Consider the following 4985-nt stretch of genomic DNA (forward strand, 5'->3'; position numbering starts at 1 on the left):
GATAGCTAAGTCCCTTAGCGTAGGTAAGGCCCCAGGTCCGGACGGAGTTCCGAACCTGGCCTTAAAAGTAGCTATTGCAGAGGCTCCCGAGGCACTGTCTGCTATGCAGAAATGCCTGGACGAGGGAGTTTTCCCAGAAGCTTGGAAGAGGCAGAGCCTGGTACTATTGCCAAAGGCGGGGAAACCACCCGGAGACCCGTCGGCATATAGACCAATATGCTTGATTGACACGGCGGGGAAGGTGCTCGAAAAGATCATCCTCAATAGAATGTTGCGGTTCACTGAGGGCGTAAATGGTCTTTCGAGCAACCAGTATGGCTTCCGGAAGGGGAGGTCCACCGTAGACGCTATCTTGTCGGTTACAAAAACCGCCGAGAAAGCACTCGAGCCTAAGAGGAGGGGAATTCGCTTCTGCGGGGTAGTGACTCTGGATGTAAGGAATGCATTTAATAGCGCCAGTTGGGCTGCTATTGCCGATGCGCTCTTGCGTCTGGGGATACCGGAGTACTTGTACAAGATTCTCGGAAGCTACTTTCAGAATCGCGTAATAGTATACGACACGGAGGTGGGTCGGAAGTGCTTTCACATAACCTCAGGAGTCCCGCAAGGTTCCATCCTGGGTCCGGTGTTATGGAATGTCATGTACGACGAGGTGTTGAGGTTAGAGTACCCAGTGGGAGTGGTGATTGTCGGATTTGCCGACGATATTACGCTCGAAGTCTACGGTGAAACGATCGAGGAGGTGAAGTTGACTACCGACCACTCGATCAAGGTTGTGGAGGCGTGGATGCGGTCCAGAAAACTGGAGCTGGCTCACCACAAGACAGAGGTGACGGTTGTTAACAACATGCAGTCGGCGCAGCAGACGGAGATCAGTGTAGGAGAGTGCACTATCCTGTCGAAGCGCTCTGTCAAGCACTTGGGCGTGATGATCGACGACAAGCTTACCTTCGGTAACCACGTCGATTATGCCTGTAAAAGAGCCTCCACAGCTATTGCGGCACTGTCCCGGATGATGTCCAATAGCTCAGCGGTGTACGCCAGTAAGCGCAAGCTTCTGGCTAGTGTTGCTACGTCCATACTTAGGTATGGCGGCCTGGCGTGGGGTACCGCGCTAAGTACTGAATGCTACCGACGGAAGCTGGAAAGTACTTACAGGCTTATGTTTCTGAGGGTTGCAAGCGCGTACCGTACCGTGTCACACGACGCTCTCTGTGTCATTACTGGTATGGTGCCTATCAGCATTCTTATCAGTGAGGACATGGAGTGCTTCGAAATGCGCGGCACAAGAGGCATACGCAAGACTGTCAGGATGGCCTCTATGGTCAAATGGCAGCGCGCGTGGGACAGTTCCACCAAAGGAAGGTGGACCCACAGGTTGATACCGAGGGTAGATAGTTGGATTAATAGGCGCCATGGGGAAGTTTCATTCCACCTGACACAGGTCCTTACAGGTCATGGTTGCTTCCGACAGTATCTACACCGTTTCGGGCATGCGGATTCTCCCGAATGCCCAGTGTGCAATGGTTTAGAGGAAACGGCGGAACACGTTTTGTTCGTGTGCCCGCGTTTTCGCACAATGCGTGAACGCATGCTTGCCACATGCGGGGAGGACACAACTCCGGACAACTTGGTCCAGAGAATGTGTAGGGATGAGATTAGCTGGAATGCCGTTTCAACGGCTATCACCCATATCGTCTGGGAGCTACAGAGGAGGTGGCGCGTGGACTCGGAGAATGGCTAGTCCAGATGCAGTACAAGAGGTGGTCCAGGGGTTCGAAGTCGGCTTCGTAGGTCATACCGGTGCCCTGCGGTCGAGATCGACCCTTACAGCGATTAAGTGGCTGCGGAGAGGAAGTCCCGGTAGCGGTGCTGTCGTGGCGTCAGTCTACTGGGTTGGATCTGAGCCCGCGGTTGGAAAGGGGTCCCCGGCAAGGGTCGGGGTAGGTGAGATCCTGCTGTCTGCAACCTACGGGTGCATCTGATAGGGCCTGAAGGGTAGTGATACCCTTCCTTACGGGCAGGTCAGATCGGGTTGCACGTGGGCATCAGTTCTTGATGTCCGCTCAGCAGTAGGGCGCGGGCGGGGTTGACCCTGCCCGCCTTCCGAGGACAAAGGGAGTGGCGAGGACCACTCGGGAAATTGGCTAAGCGCCAGCACGCTACCGTGATGGACTCTCCAGAGCGAGTCATCGGTGTTCGTTGCTGCTAGGCTACGGCAGCTAACCTTGAGGGTGCGATATGCACTAGCCCCTCTCTGAAGCAATACCTTCTTGGTGGTTCCGGAGAGACGTAGGATTTGGCGACCATAGGAATGTGTTTTAGTGGGTCGAGGAGAGAGTAGTCCTGGCTTCTACCGGCATTGTAGAAGACGGCCTCAACCCCACACTACCCTAACCTTCCTGTTAGGGTGTCTGATGAGCAGATTTATCCCCCTATGGTTTAGAAGGAAATAAAAAGAGGGTTACGGCAAGGTGATGGTCTTTCGTGCTTGCTGTTCAACATTGCTTTAGAGGGTGTAATTAGGAAAGCGAGGATAAACACGAGTGGGACGATTTTCACGAAGTCCGTTCAGCTGCTTGGTTTCGCCGATAATATTGATATTATAGCTCGTAAATTTGAGACGATGACGGAAACGTCCATCCGACTAAAGAGTGAAGCCAGGCGAATCGGATTAGTCATTAATGTGTCGAAGACAAAGTACATGATGGCAAAGGGCTCCAGGGAGGAATCACCACGCCCGCCACCCCGAATTCATGTCGACGGTGATGAAATCGAGGCGGTTGAAGAATTCGTGTACTTGGGCTCACTGGTGACCACCGACAACGACACCAGCAGAGAAATTCAGAGGCGCATTGTGGCAGGAAATCGTTCTTACTTTGGACTCCGCAGAACTCTACGGTCGAATAAAGTTCGCCGAAACACGAAGTTAACCATCCACAAAACGCTGATTAGACTGGTCGTCCTCTATGGGCACGAAACATGGACCCTACGTGCAGAGGACCAACGCGCCCTTGGAGTTTTCGAACGGAAGGTGTTGCGTACCATCTTCGGCGGAGTGCAGATGGAAGACGGGACTTGGAGAAGGCGAATGAACCACGAGCTGCATCAGCTGCTGGGAGAACCAACCATCGTCCATACCGCGAAAATCGGGAGACTACGGTGGGCGGGTCACGTCATCAGGATGTCGGATAGCAACCCGACTAAAATGGTTCTCGAGAGTCATCCGACCGGTACAAGAAGACGTGGAGCGCAGCGAGCTAGGTGGGTCGACCAAGTGGAGGACGATCTGCGGACCCTACGCAGAGTGCGGAACTGGAGACAAACAGCCATGGGCCGAGGGGAGTGGAGGCGGCTACTATGTACAGCAGAGGCCACCCCGGTCTCTGCCTGATCGGTAAGGTAAGTATAATTATATATCAGCAATTGCATTGGCATTATATTACTGTCATAATTCTTTAGGTCAGGAAAGGACTCGACAGCGAATAATACTCACTCAAATTGTTCACAAATCAATACCTTATTTCAGGTTGCTACATTAAATAGGACTTCATTAGATTTCAGCATTATTATATTGATATTTCCATATTTCAATGCTATATTCACTCATAAGGGTTCGTTCAAATATAACGTATCGCAAGGGGGGGGGGTGGTTCTAGCACTGTGTTACGCTTCATACAAAATTTCTTTCTCATACAAAAGTTGTTACGTCGGGGAGAGAGGGGATCTGAAATATTTAAATTCAGCGTTACGTAATATTTGAATGAACCCTAACAAATTATACTATTGACTATATAACTATGCTGGGTTGGGAGGGTGCATCAGGGCATCATTGAAGTTGTAACTGTACGACGGAGTGGTTGCCAACCGGAGTGAGGTGAGAAGTAACTATAACATCCTTGTAGATGGGTTCTTCTATCCCAACAGTTGCAATGGATTTGACGCGCCCTTCTTATAACAAACCATCCCGTAGAAAGCTTGACAAGTAATGTGAATTTCATTATTCACCTTGTTTGATCATACTGTTGGAAAGAGATTCTCTTAAACCCGCGGATTTCGCGTAAGTGTATCTACTTACGGGTCCACCACACCCCCTTTTGGCCCTTCATACAGCGGTATGTTGAATTCAAAGTGGTAATGAAATTTAATCTTTACTGTTAAGTGGAACTGCATGCAGAGCAAGACTCAAGCTAAGATGGTGGCTACCTACATGCATACATACATACAAAAATTATTTAAACAGTAATGTGTAGAGCACAATTTTAGTTCAGCTATCATTACCATTACCGAGCAACAATTAAACAAGGCTTCTTATTTGTGACTTGCAATTGTTAGTTGGGCGCCCTTGAAATCTATTGAGAACACCAGAAACCCTCTGAGAACTCTTAAACATCCCTGGGTCGCCCCTTGAACCCCCTGACGATCCTTTCTGCAATGCTCCTGGGATCTCCTCATATCCCAATAAAACCCCAGGAACGCTCTTCCCAATAAAACTTTTTGGAATGCCTTTGAAACCACCTTAGACCTCTGGAACATCCTTGGAATGCTACTAAAACCTCCTAAAACTCCCTGGAATAGCTCTGGGATGCCTCTGAAACCCCCTGGAACCCCCCGGAAGACCGCTGAAACCCATTTTTTTTCTTCTAAAAGTCTGCTCAACAGACACCCTAACAGGAAGGTCAGGGTAGTGTGGGGTTCGTCTCTCCGAAACCACCAAGAAGGCATTGAGACCGCTGAAACCCATTGAAAAAACCCTGAATGCTCTTGAACCCTCCTCAAATCTTACAGCTGAGATTTTAACGAAAGAGAGGGAAACCAAAGGGAGCCTCTCTTCTGCAGATTGGACCTTTAGACATGTTTGGCCACAATTATTGTGACACGTTAGTTCGAAAAAATAACAAAATAAATCAATATAACCCCACCTCACGGTATACGATAAAACATAAGATGTGCGCCTTCGGTTCAGTAGTGTGTTGGCTTTTCTG

This window comes from Aedes albopictus, chromosome 1 (assembly GCF_035046485.1).
Source record: "Aedes albopictus strain Foshan chromosome 1, AalbF5, whole genome shotgun sequence".
Lineage (NCBI taxonomy): Eukaryota > Metazoa > Arthropoda > Insecta > Diptera > Culicidae > Aedes > Aedes albopictus.